Below are 16070 nucleotides of genomic sequence, written 5' to 3' on the forward strand. Positions count from 1 at the left end.
TTATCTTTGGTCTTTCTCCGATTGGATCTTCCCGTTTTCTTTATTGGTACTAAACTACTCCAGCGACATTACCATAAAACGTCAAGAGTGGAGAGCTCTTACAATGAGGTCGTAACGTAATGACTATTTTAAAGAAGAAGGTGAGGACTCGACGCCAGGAGGCGCTGAGTAGCTGCGACCGAAGCCGTCACCTTTGCCCTATTATGCGCTATGGGGACTGTTGGGGCAGGTGACTAACAGTCATTGTTGGGAATCGAAGGCAAGTGCGGGATGGATGTATGGGGGAGACTGCAAGAGACCATTAGGCAGTTCCGTGTCCCTTGCCACCTGTCATCCCCATCCATAAAGTTGTCTCATCTTCTCTTATAACGAACTGCTTCAACGCTCACTACATGACGACTAAGTCTATTCCATTCGTTAACCTCTCCGTTGGTAAAAGAGGTCTTGACTGTTTCCTTCTACCTGTGCTTGTGGTCATCTATGTCGCCCCAACGGACAATCCTTTTTGGCCTCCAAGAAAGAAAACAGTCAGGCTCATCCATTTAGGGCGTCATACGCCAGGGGGCGCGTTACTTCACTCCCACGCCGGCGCTAGTCCCCTCCACGGTCTCTCCGAGGAGCAAGCTCCCATGCAGACACCCACCCATCCCACTCCAAACAACTCTGGCCAGGTTCGATCCACTTGTCCCTCCATCCATGAATTCGTTCTGCGGTCGTCCCCCTTTTCGTCTCCTCTTCCATCGAGGAGAACTGTTCTCTCATTATCTTGACATGCAGTAAAAAGGACGTAGTGACTCAGGTGTAGCAACTTCGTCACACATTTCTTCGTCTTCGTGGCGGCAGCGGCGGATAACATCTGAACCCAACGTGTCATTACGGAACTCAGCGCAACACCTGACTAGATAATCCTCTCTTCGTGAAGGCTGGGGAAAGGGGGGAAAGGGATGGGCGAAGAGGAATGGTTGGGGGAAAGGGGGAAAGGGTTGAAGGAAGGGGAAGGAAGGAGGAGGAGGAGGGGAGGAAAGGTGGTGTGAGGGTGAGAAAGGAGGCATGTAAGCGACCCATGTAGGGTCGCCTCCCCGCCTGGCCAGGTGTGTCCGGATCCAACGCGACAAAACACACAGTGGGTCCCAGGACTCGAACTCACGCCCACCTGCTCATGTCTTGGACACGGTATCCACTGGTCTACACCTTGAGCTAGAAAAAGATATTATTTGGTGGTGTTTGGACTAAAGAATACGCAAAGCTGTTGTCATTATCTCTATTGATTCCACTAACATAGTTTTCTAGGAACGGCGAATAATTTGCAAGTAGCAATTGCTTTACTCCATTGATCCGAGTTTCCAAGAACGTCGAATAATTATCCACAAATAAAAATCAAATACTTCTGGAGTGGACCTCGAATCGAACACTCGAGTCCTCGAGAGGCCGTCGAGGACCGCTCTCCTCTGGAAACATATTTCTATGCGTAAAGAGACTTTCCCTATTTGCATATCAACACATATACATACATATATATATATATATATATATATATATATATATATATATATATATATGATCATTTTTATGACAGTCGCATGCAGGATTCGAACCCACTGCTTTCGGCCACCCGTAAGATCACCTTTTATGCGACTGTCATAAAAATTATCAGATTGATGTCACTGTTACTAGCGAATTTCTCTCATATACATATATATATACACACACATATATATATATACATATATATAAACATATATATATATATGTATGTATGTATGTACATCTATTCTGAAGAAGTCCTCGTGGAGAGGAAACGTCAGAAATAAAAACTCCAACAGTTCTCTGTGTTTACCTCACCACCCTTCCACTCATCTCCCCTACTTACATCAACATTTACATATATACATATACATGTGCATATGCATATACTCATATATATATATACATGCACACACACACACACACACACACACACATACATATACATATGTATGTTTATATACATAAACGCATGTATATACGTATATGAAGAAATCACTGTAAGCACATGATTACAGATATTTGCAGAAATCACAGGGGAATTGAATTAATGGTGACCAAAAGTTTTCGTCTATTTTGGTGATATTCAAGGGTACACACACACACACACAGATAGAGAGAGAGAGAGAGAGAGAGAGAGAGAGAGACCCAAAGGCACCGCTCTTCGACCCATGGGAAACCGACTCTTAGGGAAGGAAGGCAGACCGTACAGAGGCTCTAGTGTCCTCTGACCGCAGAAAAAACATTCTCATTTTTTCCTCCTTCGCTCTCTTCCTCCCTCCCCCCCCTCTCTTCCTTCTTTCCTCCCTCCTTCTCTTCCTTTCTCCTGCCCTTGCTTCCTCCCTCCATCACTCGCTTCCTCCCTCCCTCCCTTCCTCTCTCGCTCCCTCCCTCGTTCTCCCCTCTCTTCCTCGCTCCCTCCATCCTTCGCTTCCTCCCTCCCTTCTTTCCTCCCTCCCTCCTTACCTCGTTCTCCCCTCGCTCCCTCCCCCCCTTGTTCTCTTCTCGCTCCCTCCCTCCCTTCCTCCCCTTCCTTCCTCCCTCCCTCTCTTCCTTACCTCGCTCTCTTCTCGCTCCCTCCCTCTCTTCCTCACCTTCCTCTCTTCCTTACCTCGTTCTCTTCTCGCTCCCTCTCTCCCTTCCTCCTCTTCCTTCCTCCCTCCCACCTCTTCCTTACCTCGTTCTCCCCTCACTCCCTCCATCCCTCCCTCTGTCACTACTTTTATTTCTCAATCTTCTGGGTTCCTCTTCAGGGTCAATTTCTTCAACTCGTCGTTTCGTCTTGTTGTTTTTGCTGTTGCCGAGCTTGTTTTTGTTTCTTCTTCTTTTTCTTGTTCTTCCCTCAGTTTCTCTCTTTTTGTATTTCCAGTTCCTCTTCTTATTTTTCTTTCTCTTCTTCCTCCTCCTCCTCATCTTCTTCTTTTTCTTCTTCTTCCTTTTCTTCCTCCTCCTCCTATTCTTCTTCTTCGTCTTCCTCTTTTTCTTCTTCCTCTTCTTCTCCTCTCGGTTCCTCTTTTTCTTGTCTTCTTTTTCTTCTTCTTGTTTTTCTTTCTCTTCTTCCTCCTCCTCCTCCTCCTCATCTTCTTCTTCCTTTTCTTCCTCCTCCTACTCTTCTTCTTCTTCCTCTTTTTCTTCTTCCTCTTCTTCTCCTCCCGGTTCCTCTTTTTCTTGTCTTCTTTTTCTTCTTCTTGTTTTTTTTCTTCTTCCTCTTCTCCTCACTGTTCTTCCCTTACTTGTTTTCCTTTCTTCTTCTCTCCTCACAGCGTTCATTTATTCTCTTACCTGTGGGTTCGAATCCCGCACTTATCCCCGATTCACAGCAGTGACTGGTAGCCAACTGACCATACAGTCCCCATAGCGCATAGTTGTCGGTTCGAATCCCGCAAACGTCTCTGATTCCCAGCAGTGATTGTTAGTCACCTGCCCCCAAAACACATAAGGCAAAGGCAACGGCTTCGGCCGCGGCTACTCAGCGCCTCCTGGCGTCGACTCCTCACCTTCATCAAGTTACAATCAGTTCTAATAGTCGAGAGCGTTGGCTCTATTTAGTAATTTAGTTCTAATGACTAATCTAACATTAATTAGCGTCTCAGCACCTACTCGCTCTACCTGCGTTGTGTCTTAAATGATACAAACGCGGCTTTAATACAGCAACGCATAATGTTCCTTGAAAGGATCAAAAGACTTTGTGTTCCTTGAAAGGAATATTATGCGCTCGTGTGTTACAGTACGTTTGGGTCAAAACGATTATCGCTCAACGATGATCATTCATGGCTCTACGATGATCGTCGAACGATTGTCGGGAACACTAATTCTTTGTTTTTGAATGATGGGGCTGTTTTGCTTCGAGATCGTTTTAACTAATGGAAGAAATTTTTTATTTATTTTTTTTTATTTGCTCATAGAATATTCTCTAACGTTTCTAAGACTAATCTTGCTTGGTCTGCGTTGAAAAAAAATGGCGAATGTGCACAATATTGTACATAATGCATGGCGGTGATTAAGTCAGTAGACAAACGTACAAGAACGCACGCAAATATGCACACGCAAACACATGCCAGCTCGCACATATGCTTACACACACGTATACAGACGCGCGCACACACACGTACGAGTACATATATAAACATATACACACATGCACGCACACATACATAGATATATGTACACACACAATCACACACATAAACACACACATATAAACATACACACACACACACACACACACACACACACACACACACACACACACACACACGACTCGACGGCGCAGTGGTAGCATTCGCAACTACTGCGAATGCTACCACCCAGAGCTGAAATAATTTCAGTATAGCTGCGCTGCGAGTCGTTACTCCAACTCTCGTGGACGGGGAGTTGGGTGTGTGTGTGCGTGTAAGGTCACAGTATTATTCATAGATCGGTCATATATGAACTCTGAGCTCTCTTCCGGGAGGATAATAGCTGTCGATCACGAATCCAACACGTGATTCAAAGACCATGGTGAGTCACATATATGTACACACATACAAACACACATACACACACACACACACACACACACACACACATATATATATATATATATATATATATATATATATATATATATATATACCTACATATTATACACACACACATTTCAAATTTCGCCGCCAATAACATATATGGATAGTTCTTCCCTACTCTCTCTCTCTTTGTATGCGTGTGTATATGTGCGTGTGTGTATATGTATATATATATATATATATGTGTGTGTGTGTGTGTGTGTATGTGTGTGTGTGTGTGTGTGTGTGTGTGTGTGTGTGTGTGTGTGTGTGTGTGTGTGTGTGTGTGTGTGTGTGTGTGTGTGTGTGTGTGTGTGTGTGTGTGTGTGTGTGTGTGTGTGTGTGTGTGTGTGTGTGAGGACTGGTATCTTTAATAGCCACATGCCTCCTCCTCCTCCTCCTCCTCCTCCTCCTCCTCCTCCTCCCCCTTTGCATTTCTCGAACTTTTCTTTCACCCTGTAACATCGATAAGCCTCTTCCTGACCGAGCCAATTGGAGCGTCGCTACTTGCGGCGGAGGTCAAGGTGACGGGAGATCGAAAATGCCTCTAGCGAGATGGGCCAAGGTCATAGTTCATTAAATTCCACGCTACAAGCTACCTTTTCTTTGTTGTTGTTGAAGAAGAAGATGAAGAGGAAAAAAAGAAAAAGCAGAAGGGGGAAGATGATGAAGATGATGATGATGATGATGATGATGATGATGATGATGATGATGATGATGATGATGATGATGATGATGATGATGATGATGATGATGATGATGATGATGATGATGATGATGATGATGATGATGATGATGATGATGTTGTTTTTGTTGTTCCTTGTCCTCCCCTTCACTACATCCTCCCCCTCCACCACCACCACCTCCTCCTCTTCTACTCCACTTCACCTTCTTGCTGAGTTTAATCTACAATCTCCATGCTCAAGATATTCAGGCGTCGATCTTAAGATTGCTGTCGTTGTTTTTATGTTTTTACTTTTACTGTTGTTATCCTTGTTCTCCCTCTTCTTCTTTTTCTCTTCCTCTTCTTCTCCTCTCCCTTTTCTTCTTCTTTGCCTCCTCGTCTTCTTCCTCGCATTATTTCCTTCCTCTTTAGTGTTTTGTCTTAGTTCCTCCTTCCTTACCTTCGCTCTAGAGTCATCTCTCTTTCTCTTATTCACTCTTTATTTCTCTTTCTCTTATTCACTCTTTATTTATGCTTTAATTTTCCCTTTCGCCTCTATTTACGCAACTCCATCACTCTCTATGAGATCTTTACTCTCTTCTGAGACTTCTGACAGCTCTTAATTCTCGGCCTAATATCGCTCTTTTAATATTTAACATAGAGACGCTTTGATCTGGGGGCTGGAGGGAGGGGGGAGGGGGGCACTTGACTTGGTGGGGGGGAAATACTCCCCCCTCCCTATCTTTCCTCCCTCCCTCTCTCTCTCATCTTCTGTCCCTCTCACTCCCTCTTCCTCCCTTCTCTCTTTCCCTCTCCCTTTTCTCTTTCACTCCCTCCCTTGCTCCCTTCTCTCCTTCTTCTCCTTCCCTCTTTCTCCTCTCTCCCTCCCTTCTTTCCTTCTTCTCTTCCCCTCCTTCCCTTCTCTCCCTCCACCCTTCCGTCCTTGATCTCTTCTCCCTCCCTCCTTCCCTTCTCTCCCTCGCTCCCTCCCCCTTCTCTCTTTCTCCCACTCCCACTGTTCTCTCTCTCTCCCTCCTTTCCTCTCTTTTCTTCCTCTCTTCCTTATCTCCCAACATCCCTTCCTTCCTTCCTTCTCCGTCTGTATTTACATAAAAGAAGATGAGGAGTCTACGCCAGGAGGCGCTGTGTAGCTGCGGCCGAAGCCTTCACCTTTGCCCTATGTGCTATATGCGCTTTGGGGACTGTTAAGGCAGGCAACTTACAGAGTCACTGCTGGGAGTCGGAGAAGAGTGCGGGACTCGAACCCACAACTAAGCGAGTGCGAGACCAGCACGCTTCCGATGACGCCACCAGTTTTTCCATTCTTATGATCACAAACGCTTAGTTGTGGGTTCGAATCCCGCACTCCTTTCCGATTCCCAGCAGTGATTGCGACCAGTCCCAATAGTCCCTAAAACGCATAATAGGATCAATCCCAGCCAGTTTCGGGCCGGAGAATCAATCCCAGCCAGTTCCGGCCCGAAGCTGCACAATATTTGCACAGCGCTACTGGTTTCTAAACCCAACCAATACTGATTGTCTAGAAAGGGTGGAGATTGAATAGGTTTATTTGGTCAACATTTTTTTTTTTTTTTTTTTTTGTAGAGTCCAATATCGTCTGTGCAGTGTTCCTAACCTCAGTGTTGTTTCTATGAAACAGATTAATCTAAGGTTTTCGTATTCCGGAGTTCGTAACTTACAGGTCATATTGACCATCCACTTAGTAAGCAACATTGACTTACTATAAGGTGCAGTTTCACTTACATATATACAAACATATATACATGCATACATAGCCTAAATTCAAACATCTATCTATCTATATATATATATATATATATATATATATATTTACATACATATCTATATATATACATATATATATAAATATACATACATATATAGACATATACATATATACACATATATATATATATATGTATATATATATAGATATATATCAAGAGCTTTTTCCCCCTTATAAGGGAGGTAGCTAAATCAAGGACACGTACTCACTCCCACCCATTCCACTCCCTTCCACCACTCCATCCTTCCTCTTATACAAACATACGTACATACATACAAGCATACAAAGATACATGCATACATACATTCATGAATGCACATATACATACATCATACATACGTACATATATATACACACACACATACAATCATACATGCATATATATATGCATACAAATACATACAAACATGCATACAAACATAAATACACACATAAACATATACATATATACATATACACACACATACATAGATACATACATACACACATACAGTACATACCAAAGATCTTTCTCGCCCTGAAAGGTCCCCTGCGAGAAGGGTGATGACAGGTGGTAATGAACTACCCAGTGTAGGCCTTATGGTCTCTTGCAATCTCCTTCGAAGACTCTATCTGCCTCTGCGCTAATCTTCAGTTGATTGGCAAGAGTCTGTTCTCAAAAGTTTTTCGCCACTCAACCCGTGAATTCAAGTCTTCTTCAGTCCTCCATTAGGACATTTACATCATTAAAAATAAATTAATAAATAAATAAGAATGAATAAATGAATAAATAGATAAATAAATAGAAATTTGTTTTCAAGTTTCATTCCTCTCCTGTTCTTTTTCTGTTGTTCTTCCTCTTCCTATTTCTTCTTCTTTTTTCTCCTCCTCTCTTCGTTTTCTTCTTCCTCTTCCTCTTCTTCTTCTTCCTCTTCTTCTTTTTCCTTTTCCTCTTCTTATTCTGTTTTTTTATCCTCTTTCTCCTCTTCTTGTTCTTGTTCTTCTCCCTCTTCTTCTTTTTCCTTTTCCTCTTCTTATTCTGGTTTTTTATCCTCTTTCTCCTCCTCCTCCTCTTCTTCTTCTTCTTCTTCTTTTTCTTCTTCTGTTTCTTCCTCTTCTTCTTCTTTTTCTTCTTCTGTTTCTTTCTCTTCTTCTCCCTCTTCTTTTTTGTTTCCTTTTCCTGTTCCCTTTTCTTCTTCTTCTTCGTCTCCTTCTTCTTCTTCTTTTTCTTCTTCTTCTTCTTCTTCTTCTTCTTCTTCCTCCTCTTCACCTTCTTCATTTTCTTCCTCCTCCCTCTCTTCCTCTTCATTTTCCCTCTTCTCTTCCTCTTCTTTGCCCTTATCTTCGTTTTTCCCTCTTCATTTACCTTTACCCCCATGTAAGGGCCAATAGGTCTGTTGTTGTTCGTTTGTCCTCCACGTAATACCCAACACCTCGGTCAGCTGTGATGCCAAAACTGGTGCATGCCAGCGCAGCATCAACAGCAGCATCAGCAGGAGTATGCTGAGCCAAAAGGGTTGTCAGAGTGCAAAACAATTACGTGTTGGCACGTCGGCAATCTGTCGGAATGTTGGACAATCGTGTGTCCAAATTGAAAGCCAGCGCGCGATGTCGGGACAAGGTAATACTTTGACAACGGGAACCCCGCTAAGCTTAGATGTGGCACTCAATGCCGAGTCCCCGAGTAGTGATGTAACAACATTAGAACATAAGAATGGGAAGAAACTGCAAGAGACCATAAGGCCTAAATTTCGTAGTTCCGTGTTGGAATGATAACAAAAAAAAATGTGAGGAGCTTAAGTCTGGACGCGCGTGGCTGCGGCCGAAGCCGTCACCTTTGCCCTATTATGCGCTTTAGGGACTGTTAGGGGGCTGATAACTAATAGTCACTACAGGGAATCGGAGAGGAGTGCGGGATTCGAACCGATGATAGATTGTCAAAGAAAATAAAATAAGAGGTGTATTAAAGAATTATAATGACAGTAAATGAAAATAATAAATAGTTAATATTTGGAAACCAGTAGTTCATGATTAAAATTTAACTACTCACAATCAATAATTATCTGTAACTAGTCACCAATAGTTATAATTGATAATATGCCGACCCGGTTAGAGCGTCGCTTTTTGCGGCGTAGGTCGAGCTGACAGCAGTTCGAACCTTGCCGCCAACGAGTTGGACCATGGGCATGATTCATTAAATTCCACACTACAGTCCTGTAAGGGGCACCGTTCTAGCCTCTTGAAGTGAGGGGAGGAGTTCGCACGGGGCTACTAAACTAGACCCGATACAACGTGGCTTTAGTGGCAAGCCTTGTGATAAACCTATATATAGAAAACATTATTATCATTATTATTATTAATATATATATATATATATATATATATATATATACATATATATATTATATATATATATATATATATATATATATATATATATATATATTTTTTTTTTAATGAGTGGAGCTCGGGGGCGTTAGCGGCGTAATTAAGCGGAAGCTCTGCTTGCTCAATCTCGCTCTTTCCAAAAAAAGGGGAGGCATACATAAAATAGAGAAGGCTTGGAAGTGAGACAGGCAGACAAGGAAGAAGATAGGGAGAGAGAAAGAAGGGGAGTTAGGGAGATAAGGAAGAAGGGAAAAGGAAGACGGAAGAGGGGGTGAGGAAGGTTTTAGAGAACTGTAGGGAAGAGAAGAGAAGAAAGAGAGAGAGAGAGAGAGAGAGAGAGAGAGAGAGAGAGAGAGAGAGAGAGAGAGAGAGAGAGAGAGAGAGAGAGAGAGAGGAAAGAAGTGTGAAATAAGAGAGGAAAGGATTGGGGAGACAACGTAACTCTCAGATAGGAAGAGAACCTACAGAACCAACAGTCCTTAAATAAAATGCCATCTACCGTATGTATTTACATATTCATATTAGTGTTTGTCTTTTACTTGTGTGTGTGTGTGTGTGTGTGTGTGTGTGTGTGTGTGTGTGTGTGTGTGTGTGTGTGTGTGTGTGTGTGTGTGTGTGTGTGTGTGTGTGTGTGTGTGTGTGTGTGTGTGCGCGTGTACGTTTGCATGTGTACATCAGATGCGTGTTCTTACATATCTAGACATATATTTAAGTATTCATATATGTAATGTACACGCGAGCCTTCAGCTAATTACAATGCAGAAACTATTACATTATCTCAAACAGGAAGTGTTGTTAACCTCCAACCAGAGGCAGAGGGATGAAATCTCATTCGTCGTTCGTGGCAGCGGAGACCGAGTTCAGTGTAATGTTAGTACAGTTGGGTCATATTGCAGCTTGGAGTCTCATGTTGTATAACACATTTTTGTAAACACGTAAACACACACAGACACACACACACGCACACACATACACACTCACACACACATACACTCACACACACACATACACTCACACACACACATACACAGAAGGAAATCAGCGACCAAATCAAAACCCTTGACGTCAGAAAATCACATGGTCCAGACGGAATTGCAAATTGGATACTGAAAGAATGCATGGAGGAATTAACAGATAAAATATACAAAATAATTAAACTCTCACTTCAAGAAGGATAGGTGCCACAGTACTGGAAGAATGCAAACATTGTATCGATTTATAAGGGAGGAAACAAAGAAGATCCATCAAATTACAGACCGGTCTCCCTGACAAACACAGTAGCAAAAATTTGCGAAAAAGCCATCAAAAACAGATGGGTTAAACATTTGGAAGAAAAAACTATACTGAATCCAAATCAATTTGGATTCAGACAAGGAAGCTCATGTACAACAAACTTGATCTGCTTCTACTCGAGATTAATAGATATAATACAAGAGAGAGATGGTTGGGCAAACTGTGCCTTTCTGGACCTACGAGAGGCATTTGATAAGGTACCACACAAGAAACTAATAAGGAAAATAGAGTCAATAGGTGGCATCAGAGAAAAATTATTGGAATGGATGAAGGACTTCCTGACTGGGAGGAAAACGAGAGTAGTAATTAGAGATAAATTCTCAAATTGGGAAGAAATGATAAGTGGTGTCCCGCAGGGATCAGTACTGGCCCCGATCATGTTTGCCATATACATAAATGACATAGATGAAGGAGTAGAGTGTTATATGAATTTCTTTGCAGACGACGCAAAAATACCAAAGAAAGTAAGAACGGAGGAGGATTGCAACTCATTACAACAAGACTTGGACAAGATCTGGAAATGGACTCAAAAGTGGGATGTGGAATTCAATATCAAGAAATGTAGTATAATGGAATTTGGAAAAAGTAAAAACAAAATATCAAGAGATTATAAAATTGGTGAAGAAGAGGTCAAAAAAGTAAACTCGGAAAAAGACCTTGGAGTGATGATCAGCAAAGACATGACACCAGACAAGCATATTGATAAAATAGTCGGAGAAACCTACAATTTATTGAGGTCAATAAAAGTGGCACTTGTCTACCTGGACGAGGAAATGATAAACAAAAAAATTAACTACACTAATAAGACCAAAACTCGAGTACGCAGCAACACTATGGACACCCAGTACCAAAAAGAATATAGAAAAAAAAATAAAAAGAATACAAAGAGCAACAACAAAACTAGCACCAACTCTTTCCAAAATGACATATGAACAAAGACTGTCCATATTAGAATGACCAACTCTGGAACAAAGAAGGGAAAGAGGAGACCTACTATCTATAGAACTATGAAAGGAATGGAAATCTTAGATAATAATGATTCATTGAAATGGGACAATGGAAACACAAGAGGACACGAAAAGAAACTCAAAAAACATAATTACAGAAGAGATTAAAAAAAAAAAAAAAAAAATAGCTTCCCACACAGAGTGACAGATACTTGGGACAAATTAAACAAAGAAACAGTGTGTGCAAACACTATTCAAGATTTTAAGAAAAAACTTGATGCTGAAAGATACAAAGACGAGTCACCACGAGAATAGCTCCCTTCCCGTATAATACAACTAGATAAACACACACACACACACACACACACACACACACACACACACACACACACACACCCACACACACTACCCACTCATCCTTGTCATCTGCACTTCCTCCCACACGACGCTCCCCTACCGTACCACGCTACAAGGCACAACAACAAATTTGTACCCATCAGAGCGCGGAGGATTGATCCACTACAAGACCAGCGACATTCCGTCCATAGTGCACCTTATTAACTCATTTTAGTCTAGCCTTAAAAATAGCTCAAATTCCACATTGCCAGCGTAGGCTACTACTGTATTACTGTTAACTCAATAAACAGGTTGACAGGAAGGCACTATGGGAGGCTTTGCAGATTTATGGGATTGGGGGAAAGCTGGTAAGGGCAGTGAAGAATTTTTACGATAGTAGCACAACCTGTGTTAGAATGGGAAAGGGAGAGAGTGAATGGTTTGAGGTAAAAGGGGGGGGGAGACTGCATCAGGGATGTGTCATGTCGCCATGGTTGTTCAATGTGTACATGGATGGTGTGGTGCGAGAGGTAAAGACGTGGGTAATGGGCTTGGGACTGGAGATAAAGGAAATGGAGAAAAAATGGAATGTGTGCCAGTTTTTTGTTTTGTTTTTCTGACGGCACTGCACTTGTGGCAGGGTCAAAGAAGGGATTAATGTATGGGAGAAAGTTGAGGGTAAATGTGGATAAAAGCTAGGTGATGTGAGGTACAAGGGTAGAGGATGGCAGTGAGTTGGAAGAAAGTGTAATAGGAGAGAAGCTGGAAGAAGTATTTGGCGTCGCATGTGGCAGGGAAGGGAGGGGAGGTGGAGGTAAATTGTAGATTGAGAGAAGCAAGTGAATGCTTTGGGGGGGTTAAAAAGTGTCACGAGAAATAAGTATATGGGAATGGACACAAAGAGGATATTGTATGAAGGGGTGATTGCGCTGACGGCATTGAATGGGGCAGAGGCTTGGGATGTAAGAAGGGCAGATAGGAAAAGTTTAAATGTGTTTGGGGTGATATGTCTGAGGAGATGAAGAGGAGAGCGGGAGTGGAGAGGATGTCAGATAGGGTTGATGGAAGATCATTTGGATGGTTTGGACACCTGGAAAGAATGAGTGATGAAAGATTATTAAAAGAGGTGTGGAAAGCAGAGGTGGAGGGAGTGAACTCCAGGGGACGACCGGGGATATGATGGATGAATGGGGTGAAGGGGATGTTGAGCAAGAAGGGAATGTCTGTTGAGCAAGGAAGGGAGAGGGCAGAAGACGGGGATGAGTGGAGGGGTAGGGGGATGGGGGGTAGGGGGGTGCTTATGTGTAAACGATATTTTGACGCAGCCCGAAGGGATTCCCCCCCCCCGTCTTTTTTTTCTGCATGAGGGAATGGAGACGGGGGGGGGGCTCTCCGATTAAATGAAGCGGCCTTGCTGTGGATATGCTATGTCTTGCTACATTGTTTCTGACCGAGGGCAGTGGACGTGATACAGGGATGACCCATCCATGAGGAGCTAAGATGAGAGGGGGGGGGAAGAGGTGGTGGATGGGAGTGGAATGGGTTGAAGGAGGTAGCCTTCTTGGCTACCTCCCTTACAAGGGGAAAAAACTATCGGTATATAGATTATTATCATTATTATTACACACACACACACACACACACACACACACACACACACACACACACACACACAATTGAATGGAATCATTTAAATTTATTTTGGAAAAAAAAAACACTGAGTGTTGTTGCCGTCCCGAAGTTAATCCCTCAGTTCTCTGTGGGATTTTCACGGAAACGTTCCGTGCTTTGTGTTATGATATATATATATATATATATATATATATATATATATATATATATATATATATATATATATATATATATATATATATATATATATATATATTTATATCATACGACAAAGTGCGGAAAACATTGATGCTGTTTTGTATTTGACTCGAGGCTCCCTACTTCATAAACATGTAATATAAATCTTTGCTAATCTCTTCTCTCCTTTCCTCTTCCCTTCCACTACTCATTTTCACTTTACTCCTCCTCCTCCTCCTCCTCTTTCCCTACTTCACTTCCTTTTCCTTCGACCTCCTCCATCTCCTCCTACTTTCCCCTTCTCCTTCTCCTCCCATATCCTCTTCTTCTTCTTCCTCTTCCCCCTCCTACATCTCATCCTACTTCCCTCTTTTCCTCCTCCTCCTCCTCTTACTTTCCTACTTCACTACTTCCTCTTCCTCCAACATCAACCCTCTCTATTGCCTCTCACACTCTTCTTCTTCTTCTTCTTCTTCTTCTTCTTTCTCTTCCTTCGACCTCCTCCTCGTCCTCCTACGACCCACACCTCATCCAACTTCTCACTTCTCCTCCTCCTCTTCCCCTCTTCTTCTTCCTCTTCCTTCGACATCCTCCTCCTCCTCCTCACCCTCTTCTGTTTCCCCTCACTCTATTTTCATCCTCTTCAGTATTCCGTCTTCTGTGTGCTCCGGGTTCGTCAGCGCCTTTGGACTTCCGTTCTCGCCAGTGGCATCGTCATCATCATCATCATCAGTGTGTGTGTGTGTGTGTGTGTGTGTGTGTGTGTGTGTGTGTGTGTGTGTGTGTGTGTGTGTGTGTGTGTGTGTACGAACGTTCTTTCCCTTACATCTCGCCCTTTATGTACTCGGGAAGATCGCTCCCTTTGTACTGGGTCAACACTGCCACACCTCCCCTTCTCTCTCTCTCTCTCTCTTACTTTCTCTTGCCATTCCTCTCCCTCCCTTCCTTTCTCTCTCCCTCTTCCTTTCTCTCCCCTCTTTCTCTCTCTCTCTCTATCTCTTTCTCTTACTTTCTCTTGCCATTCCTCTCCCTCTCTTCCTTTCTCTCTCTCTCTCTTCCTTTCTCTCTCTCTCTCTCTCTCTCTCTCTCTCTCTCTCTCTCTCTCTCTCTCTCTCTTTCTCTCTCTCTCCCGCCTCTTCATCCAGATCCACTCCCTCACCCCCTCTCTCTCTCTATCTATCTATCTCTCCCCACGACTTCCTCTTTTTTTCTTTCTCTCCCCCTCCCGCCTCTCCATCCGGATCAGCTCCCCCCCTCCTCCTCCCCCTTGCCCCCCCTCTCTCTCTCTTTCTATCTTCCTTTCTCTATCCCCCCCCTCCCCCTCCCACCTCTCCATCCTGATCCCCTCCCTCGGCCTCCGCCGGGTCCTTCACTTCAATGAAGCATCATTTCCTCTCTGTTTACCTCCGCGGCCCCCTCTCTTCCGCCTCCGATCCTCTCTGGCCAACTGCAGGTATTTACTAAAGTTCCATAAAAGGGGTCTTACGCGTTCTGTTTGCTCTATCAGCCGAAACTATCTATATACTATCTATATACCAAAGGCTTCTTCCTCCTGTTAAAGGAAGGCAGTCAAGTCAAAAACACGCACCCTTTCTCACACCATTCCACTCCAATCCACCACCCCACTCCACCCCATCTTATCATAACTCCTCAGTCGAAACTAATTTGTCAAAACAACCTAACGATTGTCCTTCCCTTTTCGTCGTGCAAATTCGTTCAAGAAAGAAAAGAGAACAGAAGAATTCAAAGAAATCATAAAAGGTGGAAAACACCTTCACTGTAACTCGGGAGATAATAATGATAAAGAAATCATTCAATGGTGTTTCGATGGAAGTAGAATTTCACGAAATTGAGACAACTCAACTCTGCATCTATCTTGTCCCCTGCTGCAATCAACAGCAGGTCAATTGCTCCGATGTCCCAAACCTCCTCCATCCTCAATTTCTACTCCCTCTCCTCCCTCTTCCTCGCCCCAACATTTCTCATCCCTTCCATGGCACGTAATCTTCCTACCTGCCTGCCTGCCTGCCTTCCTCTCTTCCTCCCCATCTTCCGTCCTCTCCTTCTTCTTTCCTTTCTTCCTTCCTCTTTACCTTCCTTCCTCCCTACCTTCCTTCCTTCCTTCTTTCCTATCCCCTTTCCCTCTCTCTCTTCCCCTCTCTCTTTTTCTTCTTTTCTTTCTTTATTCCTTCTTTCTAACATCCCTCGCCTTCTTCCTATCTTCCTTCCTTCCTTCTTTTGGTATCCCCTTTCCCTCTCTCTTTTTCTTCTTTTCTTTA

The sequence above is a fragment of the Oratosquilla oratoria genome, chromosome 8 (assembly GCF_046742065.1).
Source record: "Oratosquilla oratoria isolate Oo_2021 chromosome 8, ASM4674206v1, whole genome shotgun sequence".
Classification (NCBI taxonomy): Eukaryota; Metazoa; Arthropoda; class Malacostraca; order Stomatopoda; family Squillidae; genus Oratosquilla; species Oratosquilla oratoria.